Source organism: Mesocricetus auratus, unplaced genomic scaffold, assembly GCF_017639785.1.
Source record: "Mesocricetus auratus isolate SY011 unplaced genomic scaffold, BCM_Maur_2.0 Super-Scaffold_100048, whole genome shotgun sequence".
NCBI lineage: Eukaryota > Metazoa > Chordata > Mammalia > Rodentia > Cricetidae > Mesocricetus > Mesocricetus auratus.
In genome coordinates, this window is record NW_024429225.1 from 2,182,036 (window position 1) to 2,205,725 (window position 23,690).

The following is a 23,690-nucleotide window of genomic DNA, read 5'->3' on the forward strand; positions in this document are numbered from 1 at the left end:
GGGAAGGAGAGATGGAGGGAAAGAAAAGTCAGTCCTGTCTTGTCAGGTAAAAACCACAAAGTTGAGGCGCTGACAGACTGCAGTGGGCTGGAGATCAGGTACAAAATGCCGAAGCCGGTGAGTGGAGACGGCTTCCTCATGACAGACAATGAGCTGAAAGGTCCACCAAGTGCTGCTTGCCACACTGCTTACCTGACAGAGCTCAAGTGAGGGACACACATCCACAGAGGGCCTTTTCCGTTCGTCTGGCTTAGCTTCAGGTTATGTGAGCATGGTTTCTTGGAGAGAAGGGAGCCTCAGGAAGGAGGAGAAAATATGCAGAAAGACGTAATTGACAGAGGCAATGGAACCCGATGGAGAGTGGGACAGGCGAGGGTGGAAGCCACCATCGTGAGAAACAGAGCAGGTGCATCAAGTCAGAAAACAGAGGCTCAAAATGTGCGAGCCTGAGGACACTGAGACTAAAGGGGAGCTAACTGCCACCAGGTTCAGTCACTCTCAACTCTGATGAAAGTCACTCACACGTCCTTGTGAACAAATACTATGACTTGAGCCTCTGTCCAGAGGTCCTAATTGGCTCATCTGGAGACAAGTTATAGGCCCCTCAGGTGACTCCACAGGCACAATCATGGCTGAGAACCCATGATCTAGTCATCAGTCGGTTGGTCAGGCCCCTGCCTCTGAGGATTCTATCTTTGATATAGAAGAGGGGCCATATGTGGGATTACTAAAGACCAAGGTATGTGTTCTCAACTGGCCTAAGGTTTCACCCCCTGCCACAGACCTCTCCTGACCACACCCATCTACTTGGAATCCTATCTCAACGGAAAAGAAACAAACACTAATAAGCAGTAATAAAATATTCTTCAGGGAGAAATTCTATAAGACAGAGAAGATGAATGCTAAGCATTTCACTTGAATTTCTCCTTTTAATTATCACCACTATCCAAAGTTGTGGCTATTGATTTGTATGCATGTATGCACGGAGGCCAGAAAATGTCTAGTATCTTCCTTTATTTCCTCTCCACCTGATTTTTTGACACAGTGAGCGGTCAGGATCCCCTGTCTCTGCTTCCGAGCACTGGGGTCACTGGAGCACTATGAACAGGGGGATGTGAGCCTGTTTTGGAATATTTGTGCACTGTGTGAAGATGTGTTGCTGTGATTGGTAGAATAAGGAGCTGAACGTCCAGGAGGAGACTGTAGGCAGGAGAATCTAGGCAGGACTTCCAGGCAGAGGGAGAACTCTGGGAAAACAGAAAGGCAGATTCGCCACCGAGACACAGGGGAAACAGGGAGTGTAGTACAGAGATGGGGTGGTGAGTCACATGGGAGAACACAGATTTTAAAATATGGGTTAATTTAAGTTATGAGAGCTAGCTGGAAACAAGCCTAACCTAAAGACCAAGCTTTCATATTGCTAGCAAGTCTCCGTGCCATTGTTTGTGGACTGACAGGAAAGCACTGCTACAAGAGCCAGGGTGAGCAACAAGCACTTTCCCCGCAGAGCCGTCCTCCCAGCGCTGGTGACCACCTCTTCCATTCCCAAGCGGCAGGTGTTACATTACATGCAGGAGAGCTTTATTCAGGATCTCTCGGCTTGCATGTGGCGCAGGCCTTGCATGATGTGAGAGAGAGCACAGGTCATTAACCGTTCTACCACATTGATGTTACATATAAGGGTGGTCCGGTCAGGAGCATCTTCAGCGCCTTCCTTTGGGAAAACCTAACAGCATCCTTCTTTCATGTCAAAAAGCAAACTGGACGCTGTGGAGGCTTAGCCCAGTGGTCGGGTACATGTTTGATGTGTGCAAGGTTCCGGGTTCAGTCTTCAGGACCAACCCACCCACAGACCCCCAAAAACACTTCGGTTGTCTCGTCTCAGGTAGTTTGAGCTGAAAACAATTACATCCTCCATCATGCACCCCTAATTCCTTCTCCTATAACTCTGGCATCTCAAGGCTAGTAGTGTAAGCACGTATGATAGATGACAGAACACACAGGTCTGGACTCAGTCTTGATTTGGACCTGAGTTCCGAAGCATCCTAATTCTATGATCTTGAATCCACAGAATTTCAAATAACACCTGTAGCACAGTACTGGAGACAGGAAAAATGCAATGTCCATTAGAGGGTAAGCCAGTAGCTGGTATATTACCTGGGTTTTGCAGAAAGGCAGTGATTTTCATCACTATGGTAACTCTTTAGCAGCAGCAGTATGAAGTTTCCTCAAGAGCATCGTGAGGGGTGTTGCTGCCTTTTCAGGAGATCCAGAGGTTCGTGGGTTTCCAGGAGTTTCTGCACGGAGGGAAATCCTCAGGTGCCCTCTCTAAAGCGGCAGCCATAGACTACATTACTGTTGAGTGCATGAAACTCACTTGGTTTGACTAACAAATTAAATTATTTTAAGTAAAACTAAATATAAGAGCTGTCGGCCGGGCGTTGGTGGCACACGCCTTTAATCCCAGCACTCAGGAGGCTGAGGTAGGCAGATCTCTGTGAGTTTGAGGCCAGGCTGGACCAACAGCCTCCAAAACAATACAGAGAAACCCTGTCTCATAAAACCAAAAAAAAAAAAAAAAAAAAAAAAAGAGCTGGCAGGTAGCCCAATAGGTAAAGGAGCCTGCCATCACATCTGAAACCGGAGTTCGATCCCTGGGACTCCCAAGGCAAGTGTTGCTGTTGTTTTCTTTGTCCTGACAGGTGCCGCCGCCCTTGAGCCTCAAATAAGCACACAGAGACTTATATTAATTATAAAACTGTTGGCTGATGTCTCAGGCTTCTTATTGGCTAGCTCTGTCTTAATTACTAACCCATTTCTATTAATCTAAGTATTTCTGCGTGGTCTTGGCTTACTGGAGAATGCCCAGACCTGCAACTTCTTTGCCAGCTACATGGTGACTCTTTCTGGCAGGCTCTCTCTGCCTATCTCTCCCAGAATTCTCCTTGTCTCCTAGTCTGGTATCTCCACCTATCCTTCCTGCCTGGTCACTAGCCAAACAGTGTTTTATTCTTTAACCAATAAAAGAAATATATATCCAGAAGGACATTCCCCATCAGACAAGAGAGAATCAACCCCTACAAGTTGTCTTCTCACCTCCAAATACATGCTGTGGAACATACACATACACACACACATACACACACACACACATACACAAAACAAATAAATGTAATAAAAATGTTTTAATTAAATATTTACATCAAGCTAACATCACCTTCACTGGATAGAACTGTGCTAGACTGAATAACTGACTAGAACATACCTGTGCTAAAGCTGTTATATTGAAAAGGAACAGGTAGCCAGGCAGTGGAGGCACACGTCTTTAATCCCAACACTCTGGAGGCAGAGGCAAGTGGATCTCTGTGAGTTCCAGGCCAGCTTGCCCTACAGAGTAAGTTCCAGAACAGCCTAGGTACAGAGAAACCCTGTCTTGAAAAACCAACAACAACTAAAGGAACAGGTAGCTTTTTCAAAACTATCCTGAATACCCTAATGAGGTTAAAATCTTGGTAAGAGTTTCTACTTCTAGAGACTGTCAGTATCATATATACTTGACACACAGTAAACAATTTTCATACTAATCAGAATGTGGGAGTCACTCCAACAGCTATGGGTATGTCACAACAGGATTCTTAGATTTTATGGCCAGAAGTTCAAGGGCAAATATCTTACAAAAATACAGAGAAATCAACTTGAAATTCTTGTGATCAGATTCTTCCTAAAGTGAAAGAAATTGTTAAAAATCTGAAGAGAAAATAAAGCTCCCGTGATGCCTTAAATTTTAACATTTTTAATTACAAAACCCCTAAGGGCTTGGGTTCAGTTGGAGAAGCCCTGAGTCTTGATCCCCAGCATAGTTTGAACCAGATGTGGGGGCCCTTGCGTGTATTCTCAGCACTGGAGATGTAGAGACATGAGAATCAGATATTCAAGGTTGTCCCAGGTTACATATGAGATCAAGATCTGTCCGGACTGCATGAGAATCTACATCAAAAAATATATATAATCTTTTTAAATTTCCCCCAAGCTATAAAGAAGTGATGGGGAAGAGTGCGAAGATGCGTGACCCAGCAGGCCCTCCGGGTATGTTGGGCGGAAGTAAGGATGCGCACCGAGCACCCCCACCGGGTATGTGATGTTGGGCAGAGCTGTGGATGCGCACTGAACAGCCTCACTAGGTATGTGATGTTGGGCAGAGGTGAGGATGCGCACTGAGCAGCCTCACTAGGTATGCAGTCTTGGTGGAGGTGAGGACCTACTAAGCAGCCCCACTGGGTATGTGATGTTGGGCGGAGACGCGGATGCTCACCGAGCAGTCCCACTAGGTACTTGATGTTGGGCAGAGGTGCGGATGCGCACTAAGTGAGGTCACTCACGTCGGTTCATGTACGTAAGTGAGAAGGTTTGAGAAGGAAATGCCCAACCACAGTGTAACAATTGTAAGGAGGCAAAACCAAAGCTATGAAGAACCTCAGTAAAAGAAAAATAATGTTTCAATCTGTACGACAAAGTAAACCCACAGAGAGCCCCAACAGTAAAGCTAAGCAGAACTATAGAAGAAATTTAGTTCCTAAAGTTAAATATTAAAGCTACGAAGAACCTCAGTAAAAGAAAAATAGTGTTTCAATCTGTACGACAAAGTAAATCCACAGAGAGCCCCAATACTAAAGCTAAACAGAACTATAGAAGAAATTTAGTTCATAAATTTAAATATTTTATATGCATCAACCGCATGATTTACAAATAAAATTACATAAAAACATTATTCTCCATCAATAAACTATTGTACTGTATTGTATTGTGCTGTAAGGAACACATAATGTTTTTTACATTGTGCGATTTGCATGGGTTGATTTTCAAGCTATATTAATAATTTTATAAACACTTATTTTTATTTTATTTTGTGATACTGCTGGGTTCAAACCCAAAGTCTCACACATGGAAGGTAAGTACTACACCAGAATTCTACTCCAAACCTTTAAGTTGAAAAGAAAATAGGCAAGTGCAGAAAATTATATATTTACATTTATATTCCTTTTAATGTATTTAATTTACAATGAACATAATATACATTTAAATAAATCTACTCAAAGTGAACAAATTATAGTATGCTTTGGTTTTTTAGAGAAAGGGTATGAGTGGGTGTGAGTGTTTAATCTGCTTATGGTAATGCAATAAACCGTGGAAGGATAAACCACAAAATTATTCTAATGGCTATCTATTAGAGGTGGAAGTAAGAAAAAGAAAAACCGGATTTCTTCAGCCGGGTAAAGTAGTGGGCTGTTGTAATCTTGGCTCCTCAGGAGGCTGAGGCAAGAGGATTGCTTGAGCCAGGAGTCATAGGTCACTCTGGGCAACATAAAAAGATTGTCTCAAAGACAATAAAAATGATAAATAATCAGAGCTGTCACTCCCATCCTTGCCTGTTTTCCTCCCCGGATTGCCACTGACTCTGGTTTGCCAGAAAGACAGGACTGTTCACCATTTTGTTTTGTTTTGGTTTTCGAGACAGGGTTTCCCTGTAGTTTTGGAGCCTATCCTGGCACTCGCTCTGTAGATCAGGCTGTACCCAAACTCATAGAGATCTGCCTGCCTCTGCCTTCCAAGTGATGGGATAAAAGGTGTGCGCCACCACTGCCTGACTTTAGGACTGTTAATCTTAAACCTAGGGCTGTCTCTAGCAAGCAGCAATTGGCAGGCAGCCTTTACTTTCTACAAGAGGAATCATTATTGGGCTTTTAGATATTATTCAGACTGCCCATGGTGGTCAAAGCCTGTAAATCCAGGTACTCAAGGGATGTAGGGTAGGACGAAGGCAGAAAGATCACAAGGTTTGGGCCAGCCTGAGCTACATAACAAATTCCAGGCAACTTGTCAGCCTCAAAATAAAATAAAAACAGGGATGGACAAGTGGGTAAAGTAGAAGAATGCTTACCCAGCATCCAGGAGGTCCTGGGTTCAGTTTCCATTATTGCAAACGATATTGTAAACAAACAACAGGTATTCTCTCTGGCTGTCTTCAAAACAAATAAAGTGTTATAGGTTTTATTCTCATCCTTCTTCATAAACACCCCACATACTATACATCTTCCACCGCTCTCCATTTTATGTTTCCTCAGGATGTATCCTAAAGCCTTCCCGTGGTGAGGATCTTCATATCTCTGAACAGTTGCTACATGCTGTGGTGTAGAGATGCTCAGGAACCAATGGTCTTGCTGCTGTGTTGTACAGATGCTCAGGAACCAACAGTCTTGCTGCTGTGATGTAGAGATGCTCAGGAACCAATGGTCTTGCTGCTGTGTTGATTGATGCTCAGGAACTGACAGTCTTGCTATTGTGTTGTAGAGATGCTCAGAAACCGATGGCCTTCCTTCTGTGTTGTACAGATGCTCAGGAACTGATGGTCTTGCTGCTGTGATGTACAGATGCTCAGGAACCAATGGTCTTGCTGCTGTGTTGTATAGATGCTCAGGAATCAATGGTCTTGCTGCTGTGTTGTATAGATGCTCAGGAACTGACAGTCTTGCTGCTGTGTTGTAGAGATGCTCAGAAACTGATGGCCTTGCTTCTGTGTTGTACAGACGCTCAGGAACCAATGGTCTTGCTGGTGAACAAACTATCTCTGCTGGCCTGATCTTTACCCTGCTGTGGATCACTTCAGATGTTTCCCTTATATGCGCAAGTTAGAATACAGTTCCACAGTCAGAATTCCGAAACAAAAAGTAAATACTACATCACTCTATCATGCTAGTGAGTTTGCCAAATTCCCTTCTAAAAAGTCATGCCGTGGGGGAGGCCAGAGAGCTTCTTGGGCAGGTAAGAGCACTTGTTCTTCTAGAGGATCCAGATTTCATTCCCAGCATGCACATGGCTCACAAACATCCTTAACTCCAGTTCCAGGAGCTCCTGTGACCTCTTTTAGCACCCACAGGCACAAGGCACACACGTAGTACACAGTCATACATGCAGGCAAAACATTCAAACACAAAATAGCAGTAAGTCTTTTTTTTTTTAAGAAAATGTTATACCATTTTGAAGTCCTAGCAGACGTGTACGAGAGTACCTGTTTTTCTTTGGTGCACAGACAGCACATCTAATACCTCTTGTCACTGGTGTTGTTTTGAGATAAGGTATCATGTAGTTAAGACTCCAACTTGCTAAGTAGTTAAAAATGACCTTGATCTTCTGATCCTCCTGCCTCTACCTCCCAGTATTCTGGGATTACAGGTGTGCATCACCAAGCCTGGCTTGTAAGAACCCTTGAAGTTTCTATTTCTGACATCTAATACTGCGCTTGGTTGTTGACGTTCGGAACGCACAGCTGCAACACAAATAACATAGCCAGGAGGAGTTGGCGCAACTGAACATCTCCAGATCAAAGAAAACGGGACGTTGTCAGTACCCCGGAAGTCTTCCCCGTCACGCCTTCCCCCTTACGAGGTTGGCAGCATTTCGGTTTGTAGTAGGACATATGGGTTTGCATGGTATTCGGGCTGGTCTTACGCCAACTTGACACAAGCTGGAGTTATCAGAAAGGAGGGACCCTCAGCTGAGGAAACGCCTCCATGAGGTACAGCTGTAAGGCGTTTTCTGAACTGGTGATCAACCCATTGTGGGTGGTGCCATCCCTGGGCTGGTGAGGGCCAGCCCATTGTGGGTGGAGCCATCGCCGGCCTGATGGGCCTGGGTTCTGAAAGGAAGCAGGCTGAGCAAGCCATGGGGAGCAAGCCAGTAAGCAGCATCCCTCCATGGTCTCTACATCAGCTCCTGCCTCAAGTTTCCTGTCTTGTTTGAGTTCCTGTCTTGACTTCCTTCAAAATGAACGGTGCCATGGAGGTGTAAGCCAAATAAACTCATTCCTCCCCAACTTGCTTTCTCTGTGTTTCATTGAAGCAATAGAAACCCTAAGACACATGGTTTTTCTTTAGGGGATGGGGGTTGTTTGTTTATTTGTTTTTGTTTGGGGGAAGGTTAGTTTTATTACTGTTGTGTTTTGTTTGTTTGTTTGTTTGTTTGTTTCTCTGGGTAGCCCTGTCTGTCCTAGAAGTTGGTATGTAGAACAGGCTGGCCTCGAACTCACAGAGGTCTATCTGCCTCGGCCTCCTGAGTACTGACTGGTGTGTGCCACCACAACCTGGCTTTTTTTTTTAAGATTTATTTTATTTTGTGTGTTTGAGTACTTTGCCCGCATGTATGACTATACCACATGCGTGCTTGGTGTCTAAGGAAGTGGTGAGCCTCCATGTGGGTGCTAGGAATCGAACCCAGGCCCCTTTCAAGAACAACAAATGCTTTTAAGCACTGAATCAACTCTCTGTCCCAAAAAACATGGTCTTTACTTTGTGTGAATGGAACCACAGCACTAGAAAAAAGAAAACATAAACACATGGGTGGGTATACATGGAAGCTGATGATCTGGAGACCGAGTGCCGATGGAAAGTTCCCACACCAGGCACACTTAGAGCATCTGCCATTCCCCATGGGGGGGGGGGGAGTCTGTGTCCAGTAGCTTGAAGACCACCTGTGTAAGTTCAGAGTATCCAAGTAGGATTATCCTCTGAAACTAACTTTGAAAAATCTCTTCCTAGAAACATCTAAAAGGAAATTAAACACTATGTTGGGTTATAAAACAAAAAAGAAATGATAAATGTTTGTGTATTTTCAGAGCTGAGGCTATGGCTCAGTGATAGAGTGTTTGCCTAGAAGACACAAATCCCTAATATTCAATCTTCAGGGTCAGTCAAAATAAAAAATAAATGTTTACATGTTACAATACAAACACACCATTAATTCTAAATGCTATTGCCATATAAAATCAAGAGACCATTCTCTTAGAGATTTTAAAAGTTTTTCATGAAATATATGATCATGTCCAAATGATTGTAGGACAAAATCTTTGTGAAAGGTTCCATAGGAGCCTTATCTTAGGACTCAGATTTTGTTTAGGTGACTTTATTGTCTATTAGCCATGGAGCACCTGCTCAGCATGAGAGAAGCCTCTAGTTCAAGTCCCATTGCTGCCACAGGAATAAATAAATAAATAACATTAATTTTTTTTAAAGGTAAATGTGTTTGCAATCCCTTTAACGGGGGAAAGTAATTGGTCAATACAGTGTAAGCATTAAACCTTAGCTCTCGAAACCTCGGGTAGGAGGACACCAGGACCATACATTGTGGAAGTCTGCCAAAGGTCAGACTAAAACTATTGATTGGAAGCACAGAGCACAGGAAGCAGGAAACGGAGAGCAGCTCCTGAACGTGTAAAGCCAGGACGGACACGTTGCTCTGTGTAGATAAATCCGGAAGCCGCTTCCTGCAATACAACAGTTCTAACGTGGGTAACCATTCCTGGGGAAATTTCAGACCTGTGCAGACTTGCGTGAAGGCAACCAACCCAAAACATTCGGATAAGAAGCTCGAAACTTACAAAAATTAACAATTAGTTAATCCGCTAGATCTTGACAAGTAGGGAAGTAGCAGAACAAAATTTGACACATGAAATGTTCGTTTTATTAATTATTACAAAACACAATGAATAATAGTGCTTACTCTGGGAGCTGGAGAAATGGCTTTTCCAGAGAACCCAGGTTTGATTCCCAACAGCCACGTAATAGCTACATGGTGGCTCACAATCACGGTAACTTCTATTCTAGAGGATTCAATATCTCCTTCTGGCCTCCTTGGGCGTCAGGCATGCACCTGTTACACAGACATTTGTATCCAGGCACCCATATAATTAAAATACATTTTTTAGCTAATGAAAGAAAGAGTGCTTGCTCTACAAGCAAGAGGATCTAAGATCAACTACTTAGCACCCATGATTTAAAAAAAAAAAATCCAGCCAAGGTGGTGGTGGCTCGTATCTTTAATCCCAGCACTCAGGAGGCAGAAGCAGGCCAATCTCTGTGAGTTCAAGGCCAGCCTGATCTACAGAGTTCCAGGACGGCCAGGGCTACACAGAGAAATCTGTTTGGTGGGGAAGAGGGTGACAGAGAAATATACCTACCATCAGGTAAATGCCATCTTAGATGCTAGGAATCTGGGAAGGAGCAAAATAAAGTGTCTGCTTTCATAGCCCAAAGAACTAGATGCACACCCCAGCATCAGACAGGAGGGAGGTGTAGATACGTGAATATCAAGCTGGCTATGGTGGCTCACACCTGTAGTCCCAGCTCTTAGGAGGCCAAGGTAAAAGGATCAGCAGTTCAAGGCCAGCCAGGGCTATGTAAGAACTTATCTCGATAAAAGGAAAAAAAGAAAAAAGTATTTTTAATGATCTTCAAGAACACATGTAAAAGTTATAAGATTGCTTCTGTGAAGGAAAAAATAGACTGAGGATATGGGCCAATGGAAATGTTTATCTGTAACTTCACTTTTATTGGGAAAAAATATGAGGCAACTATATCCTCATTTAAACAACAGTCAGTTTCAGGTGAGGCTATCCTATCAACCGCATTAGCGTGTGCACCTTGCCGACTTCCCCAAGCTGGAGAACTCCTGGCGAGGGAGTTGAGGAGGTCGAGACCTGGAGGTACAAAAAACATACTTTCATAAGAAAAGTCCTGGAGGAGCCGGGTTTCCCGTGGAATTAAAACGGTGTCTCTCCACCTGAAACGGGAGCAGAGGAAGCGATCGAGAAAGGGGAGGAGGAACTGAGTGGACGGAGATTACCAAAGACCTTGAACTTCTCAGCAAAGCAGAAGGCAAGATGATCTTCTGAGGGAGGGGAGATCAAGCAGTGAGTTTCAGAAACAGGGAAAAGATTTTTAATAACCAATGTAGGAAACTCATTAGTGAGTCTCCAAGAGATTAATAGAAGGATTAGGGAGCAGCCTGGGAGTCAGGAGTCAGGTGGCCTGAGTGACATTGCTTTCGTCTCTCTCTAGAAAGACTTGGGAGGATAAAGAAAGGAATAAAGTGATAGAAGCAAAAGAAGAGAGGAGGGGAGGGGAGGAGGGGGGAGAGGAGGGGAGGGGAGGGGAGAGAAGGAAGGAGAGGAAAGAGGAGGAGGGGGAGGAGGAGGAAATTGATCATGCTAAGCTTGATGGACACTAGGAAATGAAATGCACAGTATACTAGCGGTATAATCAAAGCCTTCATTAAAGTTTCCCACACACACACAAGACAGGGTTTCTCTGTGTATCTTTGGCTGTCCTGAAGCTCACTCTATAGACCAGGCTGGCCTCAAACTCACAGAGATCCACCTGCCTCTGCTTCCCCAGTGCTGGGGTTAAAGGCGTGCGCCACCACCTCCCGGCCTCCGAGGAGTATTTTTGGTGCTTTTGTCAAAACTGGATGCTGCAGCCACATGGTTCACCTCTGGCTTCTCTGCTTTCTTCTGCTCTCCAGGCCTGTGTTCATTACTATGGCGCTGGAGTGTAATTGAAATCAGGTAGTGATGCTTCTGGCATTGCTCCTTTCGCTCAATACCATTGTTTTTTACTACCCAGGTTTTCTTTGTGCTTCCAAATAAGCTTTGAGGTTGCCTTCTCTGTAAAGAATGACATTGGAGCTGGGCGTTGGTGGCGCACGCCTTTAATCCCAGCACTCGGGAGGCAGAGGCAGGCAGATCTCTGTGAGTTCGAGGCCAGCCTGGTCTACAGAGCGAGTTCCAGGACAGCCTCCAAAACCACAGAGAAACCCTGTCTCGAAAAACCAAAAAAAAAAAAAAAAAAAAAAAAGAATGACATTGGTGTTTTGCACCAGATCTACGGGTCACTTTTGATGAGACAGCCATTTTCACAATACTATTCCTTCCAACCTGGGAAGAAACTGGAAAGTCTTCCCATGGTCGCTCGCACAGTTTTCACTATAGAAGCTGTGTGTTTCCTCAGTGAGTGAGGTTCATTCCAAAGTATGTGATTGTTTGTTTATTTAAGATGCATTGAGCTGGGCGGTGGTGGTGCATGCCTTTAATTCCAGCACTCAGGGGTCAGAGGCAGGCAAATCTCTTTGAGTTCGAGGCTACCCACGTCTACAAAGCGAGTTCCAGGACAGGCTCCAAAGCTACACAAAGAAACCCTGTCTCAACACACACACACACACACACACACAAACACACACACACACAATTTTATTTTTATGTTTGTTGGGGGTGGGATGTGTCCATGAGTACAGGTGCCTAGACCTGCAGAGAGCATTGGGCCCTGGATCAGGAGTCACAGGCAGACGTGAATGTCCCATATGAGTGCTGGGAACTGAACTTTGGCCCCTGCGGGAGCAGGGCTGCCTCTCAACCCTGAGCCATCCGTGCGGCCCATGGTCTGTTTCTAAGAGACTTTTGTGTGGAAAGTTCCCACTTCTCCCTTAGCATACTTGTTATCAACAGAGAGGAAGGCCACAGAGTTTTGCATGTTAATTTTCTCTTTGGTTGTATTTTTGCTAACAAAACTGGGGGGATTTTTGTGTTGGTTTTTCTTAAAAGCATGGAATACTTTGAAGTTGCTTATAATATATAAACTACATGGAAACCACTTCTGTTTCTTCTGGTACCTAATTTACAGAGAATTTTCGGGGATCCAGCTCCCCAAGTTTTTTTGTTTGTTTGTTTGTTTGTTTTTCGAGACAGGGTTTCTCTGTATTATTTTGGAGGCTGTGTCCTGGAACTCATTCTGTAGACCAGGCTTGTCTCGAACTCACAGAGATCCACCTGTCTCTGCCTCCCGAGTGCTGGGATTAAAGGCCTGCGCCACCAACACCCCACACAGCTCCCCAAGTTTTAAAGCATAAACATTTCTATTATGAATTGTGGACACAAATATTTTTTAATTATTTATTTTTATTTTACGTACCTTGGTGTTTTACCATAGGTGTCCGGTCCCCTGAAACTGGAATTATAGACAGTTAGGAGCTGCCGTGTGGGTGCTGGGAATTGAACCTGGGTCCTCTGGAAGAGCTGTCAGTGCCCTTAACTGCTGAGCCATCTCTCCAGCCTGAACACAAATATTTTTGGTAATACTGTTTTAGTGTTAACACAAGGATGGGTGTGGTGGCACGGGATCAGCCTGGTCATACAGTAAGTTCCAGGACAGCAAGAGCCACATAGTAAGACTTTGTCATAAAAAAAAAAACAAATACCTCCCAAAAACAAAATAAAAACAAAAAGGAACGAAAGCCCTCCTAGAAGAACTGAGTTGATTCCCAGCATCCACATCAGGTGACTCACAACTGTGGTCACTCAAACCTGGAGGAATCCTACCCCCTCTTCTGGCTTCCAAAGGAACCTACACACATGCATATCAAAATAAATATAACAAACAAACATGGTAACTTGAAGGGTTTAACTACATTATGAAAACTCCACAGTAACCACAGACACTGTTTAGAACTTGTACAACATTTTTGAGGGGAGGAGGGCTTCCTTCCTGGTGTTGGTCAGGTCTGATGATGGCTGCTGGACCCTGCCATGGATTTTCTTCTCCCCAGACAGTGCTCCAGGGCTGGAGGTACAGAGGGGACCTGTGCAGTGTCTGCCTTGGGTCCACCACCACTTTCTTGTAAAACTGTCTCTCTGTTTTCTCCTGCACCTCCGGAGCGTAGCTTTCAGGACTCCTTCTGCCCAGGCCCCAGCACATTTCTTACAATGATGCCTCTTCTCGGTATATCAAAATATGCATTTTTACCTAGTATTTATTATTATTTATTATCATCTGCAAAGCGCCTACTACTTGCTGAGAACTAGACCTGCAGATAAATACTCATCTGTACGTCACATGTATCTGTGCGCAAGTTTAAAGGGGGCAATGCTTTTTGAAAATAAGAATGAAAAAGATTAAATAGAAAAATGTAGTCGTGGTCCCAGCATGTGTGTGTGTGTATGTGTGTGTGTGTGTGTGTGTGAGCATGTTTGTGACGAAGCGCTTGTATTTGACAATGATAGTAGCCAAATTGATAGCACTCCATTTCCTTCATGTAGAGACAAAGAAAGACTCCTTCATGAGAGAATCTTTTTGCTCTCATCCCTTCTTTCTAGTAAATAAGCATCCTGAATATTCCCACACATTTATCATAAAGCTGTACCCCAACCAGTACCCAGGAAACTTTAGACTATGCAGGAGTCTGTTTGCATTTGATGCTATTGTGGGTTTTTTTTTCTTTATAAAATTAATTCTGCCACAGCATCTGAATGGTTTTTTTTTTCCTTTAAAATCAATTAGCTTTTGCTAGGAAAATCTTTTCCTGTTTAATATAGAATAATGATTTTTTTCATCTGTCAAGGGGGCTATTAATAACTGGCACCAGTGGGGTTAGAACATTCTCTGGTGTTTGCTTTAGGGGAACAGGGGGATTGTCGGAAATCCTAGCCAAACTGAACCATAATTAGAGAGAAAATGTTAGCAATTAGAACTATACATTAGGCTTTAATTTACGACCATGGAAAAGTCAAGGGTGGAATTTCCGTTCCATTTTTAGGTGCAGCCAGATGGATTGCTCATTATAGGATAATTTCCGCCAACCCTCTGTATTTCTCAGGGTAACGGCCTGGCTGAGAGCAGCTCCCAGCCCAGTGCATGGGGTAGCAGGCCAAGCAATCTTCAGTTCCGTGCCTCAGCGATGACACTGGAAATCTTAGGTCAAGACAGCGGCATGGAAGCACAAGTGTCTTAATGGAGTTTGTTCTTCTGTTTCCGTTGACAAGGGTTGTACTGGTACAACCTCTCAGAGGTGTAGTGGTCAACACCTCTCACCTTAAAAAGGGTTTCTCGTTGCTATTTCTACTCTTGTTTTTTTCCTAGAAACCAAAATGAGCACTTTAATCTGTTGTTTTTCAAAGAAGATCTTCTCAAACGTAAATAATATAGCCGCAATCTAATTCCAATCTAATGCCGGTAAAGACTCCTGTGTCTTTTAAGTGATAGATTTTTAAAATACGGGTTATACTTTATTATGTCTCCTATTTATTTCACAATCAAATGTGATTTCTTTCTTAACTGTCCTGATCATTTTTCCTTTTATAAAATGAACTTGGGGCCAAAATGTTAATCACCATTTAAAATAAATGTATTTATTTCCGGATGAACAAGGTTTTCACATTTTAAATTTCTGGTTACTTTAAATTATAGTGAGTCAAAAGCCTGTCATTGTTTCCTTCATGTACGACATACAATTGCTGCTACCATTAGTTCTTACTTTATTTTATACATTTTTGTGGTGTTGGTGATTGACTGAACCTGTGATGTGTGGCGTGCGGGCAGGCATACCTCCGCTTAGTTATACCCCAGCTGGCTCTTCCTCTTCTCCACTCTTTCTTTGGAGCCAGACTGTCTCTAAGGTCTGTGGACTGGCCTCACGACTCAGCCCCTAGCCCAGGGAGACCTCGGACTTCCAGCTTCTCCACCTCTGCTGAAGGAAGCCTGCCTCCAGGCCTGGAACTGTTTACTTTTCATTGTAGAAAATGCACACACTGTGAAGCTGACTGCTTCTCTGCTTTTTCCCATAGAGTCCCCATGGTCCATTTCCTACAGAAATGCCCCGTGTCTGAACAATGTGTGAACAATTTTAGCACATGTACTAAAATCGGAATTTACCTAGATAAGATTAGCATGGCCCCTGAATAAGAATAACATGCAAATTTGGCAAGTATTCCTTATTCTTACTCATTTTACTTATGAGAGAGAGAACTTCCAGGAACGGTAGGATCTTGCCACCCACCCCAAGGGTCCCTGGCGGAAGGCACGCCCACACTCTCTTCACCTTTCTTTATTTTGTTTTCTTTCTCCTACCTCCTCTTTCTCTCTTTCTTTTGAGATGGGATTTCTCATTGGCTTGCACTCACCGCGGAGTCTAGGCAGGCTGGCCAGCGAGCCCTAGTGGTCCACTTGTGTCAGGCTCCCCAGGGACACGATCACAAATGCACACCCTGATGCAGGCAACTCTGGAAGGAATGAGAGACACTGACCCCAGTGCACACGTGCTCGCCACGCAAGATGAATTTGACCATTTATAATTGTGAACCTTGCCTCCCGTTTCAGTGATTTTTATACATTTGTGTACATAAACAATATATTTCAAATAAGCGTTGGCAACACAAGGATTATAAAGACCAAGAAACAGAGTTTGGGGACTTTCACCAAGTGAATCTTTACTCAGAATTTATATATAGCAAAAAAAAAATTTTTTCACTGAAAAAGCAATTTTTGGGGGGGTTTTTCCGAGACAGGGTTTCTCTGTGGCTTTGGAGGCTGTCCTGGAACTCACTCTGTAGACCAGGCTGGTCTCGAACTCACAGAGATCCGACTGCCTCTGCCTCCCGAGTGCTGGGATTAAAGGCGTGTGCCACCAACGCCCGGCTGAAAAAGCATTTAAAAGAGACATGGACACTAGAAATTTTTTTATTGAACTTCATATTTATACTTGTTTAAATGATGGGAAATTGCTATAAGAAAGTAGAAATTTAAAACAAAACAGAAAAAAATAATTTAAAAATACCTAATGGTTTTAAATTTTTAAAAGATTTGTTTAATTTGACTAAGTGTATGTTTCCGTGCTTGCATGAGTTAATGTGTGCCACGAGTATGCCTGGTGCCTACTGAGGCCAGAGGGCAGCATAGCCCCTGGAACTAAAATCCTAGAGGTGACATGGTGCTGGAACTGAAATCCTAGAGGTGACATGGTGCTGGCAATGGAGCCCAGGTCCTTTGGAAGAGCTGCAAGCAAACACTTATCTCTGAGCAATCTCTCCTGCCACCATTTTTGGGGTTTTTTGTTTGTTTGTTTGTTTTTGTTTTGGGGAGGGTTTTTTTTTTTTTTTACTCTTGACTTTTGACGTCTCCAAGACAGAGCCTCTTGTCACCCAGGCTGGCTTCAAATTTGCCACATGGCTGTGGAAGACCTTGAACAACAACTTTGTGAGAGGAGACGCTGCCCCAAAACCAACTATTAACAAATTCTTCACTTAAAAATGTTCACATTTCATTTAAGAAGCAAAAATGTAGGCAGGCCTAGTGATCCATACCTGCAATCCAATGTCCCAGGAAGCAGAGACAGGAGGATCACCAGGGCTCGTTCCTGCTAGACTCCAGGTTCACCCGGAGGGCACGCACCAGTACACACAGCATGAGCATAACATGTACACACACGCACACATGCATGCACGCGTGCATGTACATACACACACACACACACACACACACACACACACACACAATCCCAGGCACAGAAAAGAAGCCTTAGACGTGTTCACAAGAGAAAGAGAGATCTCTGGATGAGGAGGGAGCAGGTGGGCAGGGCAGTGTGCAGGTGAGTCTAGGATTAATCTTCATGCCTCATTGACCAGTACCTGCTTGTTAACTACCAGAGATTTATGAAGAGTAGCATGTTTTCTAAGTGTGGTGGTGCGTGGTGCACACCTGTAATCCTAGCACTCAGGAGACTGAGGCAGGAGGATTTTAAGTTCTAGACCAGCCTAAGACACGTAGCAAAACATTGCTTCCAGGAGGGAATGAAGACGGGAGGGAGTGATGGAGGGAGGGGAGGGGAGGGGAGAGTGGGAGGGAGAAGAGAAAGGGGAGAGGCAGAGAGTGTTCTCTGTGTGACTCCCCACCTCACGAGGTCATATCACTTCTCACTTGACACAAAGTGTCAGTCTCTACTGGGGCTGTGCTTGACAGGCAGAACACTTATGCTCAAGGTCCCAGGTTCCAGCCTCAGCCCTGCAAAACCAAAACCGTGACCCTCTTTCTCATTCCCTTTCCCCAAGAAGAGAACGCCTGTTCACTTCCCTGAAAAGAAGGCTGGCTTCGTCATTGCGTCTCACAACTGTGTACAAAACGTCATGCTTGTGAAGCGTGTCCCCTCTGACTGACCCTCCTCCAGCTGCCATTGCCCCAAACCATCTTTGTGACCTCCCCCTGCTTCCCTTCCCTGTGCTGTGCCCCTGTGACCGGCTGTGTAGAGCCTGGATCCCTTCAACCTCAGGTTGTTTGTTGGGGAAGGAGTCTCGCTACACAGCCCTAGCTAACCTGAAACTGAGACAGGCCAGAGTGGTCTCCCCTCTCCCTCCTGAAATCCCGGGTGACAGACACACGCTACTGTACCCAGAAAACGCAATGAGTTCTCTTATTTCGCCCATGAGTTATAACCATCCAAATGTTTATAATACTGGTTAACTCATCAGGAAGAAAGCACCTTGGAGTCAGCTGCCATCCTGTTACATCTTCCTGTAAGAGGAAGAACCAGCGTCTGAGTAATCTCAAACACAAACAGCGGAACCTCCTGGACTGACTGCAATCTTTAGAAACTCACCGGTGAAAACTCTGGTAATACTAGGTCCTTGCAAGCTCAATGACTTCAGACTATCTATCTCCTCAAACTTAAAAACTACATGGCATTCTCTATTGGTAATCGTTTAATAACTACTAAGACATAACCAGTAAATATTACAATAGAATTAATTCTTGGTGGCTACTAAATACAATTGTTTTAGCACAGACAATTTTTGTTTGTTTTTGTTTTGGTTTGTTGCTTTCAAGATGGGGTTTCTCTGTGTAACCCTGACTGTCCTGGAACTAGCTCTGTAGACTAGGCTGGGATTAAAGGCATGTGCCACCATTGCCTGATTGAGGGCTATGGAGATGGCCTGTTAGTGAAATGCTTGCCACATAAGTCTGAGAAAACTGAGGTCCAACCCCCTGTCCCCATAGAAAGAGCCAGCCATGTAGCTGGAGCTTGTACTATCAGTTCTGGGAAGGAAGAGACAGGCAGATCCCTGGAGTTCACTGGCTAGCCAGTCATGCCCAATTAGTAATCCCTAGGTCCTAATGAGAGAGAGAGAGAGAGGGAGAGAGAGAGAGAGAGAGAGAGAGAGAGAGAGAGAGAGAGAGAGAGAAATTGTGTCTTAAAAAACAAGGTGAATAGTTCCTGAGTAACAAACTCCAAGGTTGATCTCTCTCATCTCCCTGTGCACAAACACACACACACACACACACACACACACACACACACACGAGACAGAGAGAGAGACACAGAGAGAGACACACACACACACACACAGAGAGATTCATAGCGGTATCATGGTACATTGAAGGGTCAGGGGGAGGACAAGATCAGATTCAGTGCCTTGAAGCCTAGGATACCCATTTCATGGCACACACCTTTGACACTCTTGTCTCAGCCCCCCATATGTACAAGGGATGAGCATAACATTCACTTGGGTCATTGCTTGGTACCGCAAGAAGTACGTAGCAAACAGCACCAGTTGTTGCTTCTCTGGTTTTCACTAACTAAAATTTAACAGAGGCTAAAGCTGTGGTCTCCAGTCAGACGTCGTGGAGGGAAGCCTTCTGCTATGGTTTGGACCTGGAACATCTCTCAAAGCCCCAGCAGGCAGCCATTGCCAACCTTGTCTGCAGACTGCATACCAGCTCTCCTCGGTTTTCAGCTTGTCAAACACAAACCTGGGTGCTCCCACTCTCCACGACTGTGTGAGCTCATTCCCTATATAGACTTAGACTGGGCTGGCAAGATGGCTTGGTAAGTGAAAGCGCTTGCTATGATGGACTGGTGATCCAAATTAAGTTCCAGGAACCCATCGTGGAAAGACAGAACCAAGTTTTGAAAGTCATCCTCTGATCTCCACACATGTGCCATGGCCCTTGAGCACCTGTTCTCTCTCTCTCTCTCTCTCTCTCTCTCTCTCTCTCTCTCTCTCTCTCTCTCTCTCTCTCTCTCTCTCTCTCTCACACACACACACACACACACACACACACACACACACACACACAGAAAATACTGCTCAATAAAATTAAAACTTTAAAAACAGATTCAGAGCCGGGCGTTGGTGGCACACGCCTTTAATCCCAGCACTCGGGAGGCAGAGGTAGGCGGATCTCTGTGAGTTCGAGGCCAGCCTGGACTACAGAGTGAGTTCCAGGACAGCCTCTAAAGCAATACAGAGAAACCCTGTCTCGGAAAACCAAAAAAAAAAAAAAAAAAAAAACAGATTCAGGATGGAAAGCCAGGTCCCACTGATCCTATGTGACCCTCTTGTCTACAGAATCTTGACTCGTCCAGGTGGAACCCAGGACCTCCGAGGGCTCATTTGGAACCAGAGTCCTAAAGGATTCTCCACAACCCCTTCTGCTTTCGATGTTGTAGTTCGATCATAGACCATGCTGGGCAATGTGGTGGGTACTGAATTTAATAAGTGCAGGTTAGATTAATCAGTGAACAATTAAGACAATAAAACCTCAGCTGAATCAAGTTCTCCCCCACTGGATTTAACTACCTACAAAGCACTCAAGGATCCACAGTACATGTAGAGGTAGCCAAACAAACATAACATCTCAGATTCCAGTGGGCCTCATCTGAATAGGGGCACTGCCTGGGGCCACTTCTCAAATGTCACAGATGCCTGTTTGCTATGTTAATGTGACACTTCTAATGTTTTATTCAGTGTGAGGAGTATAGAGAGCGACTCCATCATCGGTGTTTCCATAATATATTATATAGACTCATTCATCTGTTAAATATTGAGTTACATAGCTAAGGAGCATTTTCAGTGCAAGTCCCTGAGGAAACTAAAGATGAGTGACATCTCCCCAGAGTTCACCATCTAATGGGGGAAAACAAACACTCAGGGGGAAAAATGTGCCAAGTATCATCTTAGGAGTACACTGAGTAAACACAGGAGCACAATGTGGGCTGGAAAGCTTGGTTTGTACTTAGGGGTACAAATGGTGGGGTAGAGCAGGGAGGAGGAGGAAGCAGCGTGTACCTCTGCGTGGATGTTGCAAGGGAAGCCTCCCAGGGGTGACTTCTGCAGAGAGTAGTAAGGAATGGCGAGAGGTCGTGAGAAACACCTAGACGGAAAGCCTAGCTTTTGCAAGTTTCCTGCGTGTGAGAGTGAATAGGAATTGAGTGGACATTAGTACACAGTTTCTTACGCTGTGGATCTCAACACGGAAACTGCACATGGAAGGTCACCAAAAAAAACTTGGCTTCTAAACATGTAATGACCAAAAACTAACTCAAGATTAGATGTGTACTGAGTGCGTGGTGTTTCCTACAGGGCTCAACCTCACTGTGTCACGTGACGTCACAGCAGCCTGGACCCTGAACACACAGCACACATACACTTCAGTTCAGATTCAAGATGTGGCTGTGGTGTGAATTGTGCTGTGTCTACTGCAGAGACGCTTTCTACTCTTAGGGAAACATAATGGTTTATGAAGGCATGGTGACACACGCCTGAAACCCCAGCACTAGGGGTTAATTTTAATTAGAATGTTTGGTTTGGTTTGAGTTTTATTTGGGGAGAGGGTTATTTTGGGTTTTGTTTGTTTGTTTGATTGGTTGGTTAGTTGTTCAAAATGCTGTTTCTTTGCCTAGCTTGGCTGTTCTGGAACTCACTCTGTAGACCAGGCTGGCTTTGAGCTCCAAACTCAGAGAACGGCCTGCCTCAGCCCCCCAAGAGATGAGATTAAAGGCTTGCACCACCACTGCCAGGCAGAATGTCTGGTTTTAGATTTACTTTTTATTAATTTGTATTATATATGTCTATTTTGTGCATGTGATTGCAGGTGTCTGTGGGACCCCGAGGCATCTCTGGAGTTACAGGCAATTGTGAGCCACCCTACTAAGTTCTAGGAACCCAACTTCCACTCTCTGGAAGAGTAGTACACACTCCTAACTGCTGAACTATCCCTCAAGACTGGTTTTGTTTTTGCTGCTGTTGGTGTTTTCATTGCCATTTGAGTGACTGGCTTGAGTTGCATTTGTAAGAAGTAGAACCAGTGAGATAGCTCACCAGGTAAAAGGCCTGATGACCCCTAATTCAATCTCCAGGACCCACATGATGGAAGAAGAGAGGATCAGCTCCTGCAAAGTTACCTCTACCTCTGACCTCCACACACTGTGGCTCGTGAGTGCGTGTGTGTGTGTGTGTGTGTGTGTGTGTGTGTGTGTGTGTGTGTGTGTGTATAAGAACACATGGGTATACAAAAATAAATAAAAGTGCAATCTGAGTGCTGGAGAGATGCCTAGGAGTTTTAAAAGCACTGGCTGCTCTTCTGGAGGCCCTAGGTTCAATTCTCAGCATCTACATGGAGGCTCACATCTGTCTGTAACTCTACTCCTAATGGATCCAACATGCTCTTCTGGACATTGAGGGCACTTCACACATGGCACACAGATAAACACACAGGCAAAACACTCATACGCATAAAAATTAAAGAAGAAAAAACCTTAGCTGCGTTCAGCACATGCCTTTTTCTTTTTTTCTTTTTTTTCTTTTGGTTTTTCGAGGCAGGGTTTCTCTGTATTGTTTTGGAGGCTATCCTGGAACTAGCTCTGTAGACTAGCTGGTCTCACAGAGATCCGCCTGCCTCTGCGTCCCGAGTGCTGGGATTAAAGGCGTGTGCCACCAATGCCAGCACATGCCTTTAATCCCAGCACTTGGGAGGCAGAGGCAGGCAGATTTATTTGTGTATTATTCAGACAAGGTCTGTAGTCCAGGCCAGCCTTGAACCTGCTATTGTTGGGAATGACCTTGAATTTCCAGTCCTGCCTCTGCCTCCAGAGTTCTGGGATTACAGGGGTATGCCATTATACCCGATTTATTCAATGCTAGAAATTAAACCTGAAGCTAGACCAGCAGTCTACCAACCCAAGAACTAATTCTTACACAAAAATAAACAAGCACATGCATATCGTTAGCTACGTATAAACTTAGCTATAAGACAGGACAGTGAGGAAAATGACTCATCCATGTGGTATTACATACACACACCTTATGCAAAACATATAAGCCTAGCTGTTTGTTTTGGGGAGGGGTGGGCAGTGGTGGTGCACACCTTTGATCCCAGCACTCTGGAGGCCGAGGCAGGATGGATCTCTGAGTTTAAAGCTAGCCTGGTCTGGTCTATGTCAAGTTCTAAGATAGGCAGGGCTACACAGAGAAACCCTGTCTTGAAAAACCAAAAGGAACAAGAAAGAAGATTTAGCTCTTTTTTCATATAGAAGTCAAGGTGTAGGTCTCTCGGGTCTGGTGAGGACATAATGTCAAGTCTCACTTCCTACTCTTCTAACTCCCAAGTGTGACTCTTGTCTGCCTGGGTCCAAAAGGGCATGGCACCCACCTTCTAAGCCACAGGACCAAGAAAAGAAGGGAGGGAAGGAAGCATCTTCTTCAATTTTCCTCCTTGGAAGCTAGACATGTCATTCCTTTTACATCCCATGACAAGTGTTCGTTAGTATTTAAGACAGAATCTTACTATGAAGTTCTGGCTGTCCTGAATTTTCTATGCTCACGGAACTCCTTCTGCCTGTCTCTGGAGCACCCGGGTAAAGGCTACCTAGATGAAAATTTTCTCACTGATGGACCATGATTCCCTTAAAATGGAATCTGTCTTACTCACCTTGGCATATCAATGGATACTAAAGTTACTGAGAAGGATGTGGGAGTCCTTTAGATGAGTTAACTTTGTTTATGAGCTCTGAAAGATATTCATTTAATTATGCTTATTTGGAGCCAGTGAGATGCTAAGTGGGTATCCTATTGCTGGGATGAAACACCATGACCAAAAACCAAGACAGGAAAAAAGAGTTTATTTGACTTACACACTCTTTTTTTTTTTTTTTTTTTTTGCTTGGGGAGAGTGTTTTTTTGGGGGGGGGTTGTTTTGTGGTTTTCAAGACAGGGTTTCTCTGTGTAACAGTCCTAGGTGTCCTGGAACTCTCTTTGTATGCTA

At 44.3% G+C, this 23,690-nt stretch overlaps 1 non-coding gene across 1 annotated transcript; it reads left to right on the top strand.

The window, feature by feature from the left end:
- Window positions 1–15,491: 15,491 nt before the first annotated feature.
- Window positions 15,492–15,597, top strand: LOC121136126. The gene has a single exon (XR_005873253.1). It is a non-coding gene; the product is annotated as a U6 spliceosomal RNA (small nuclear RNA).
- Window positions 15,598–23,690: the final 8,093 nt, after the last annotated feature.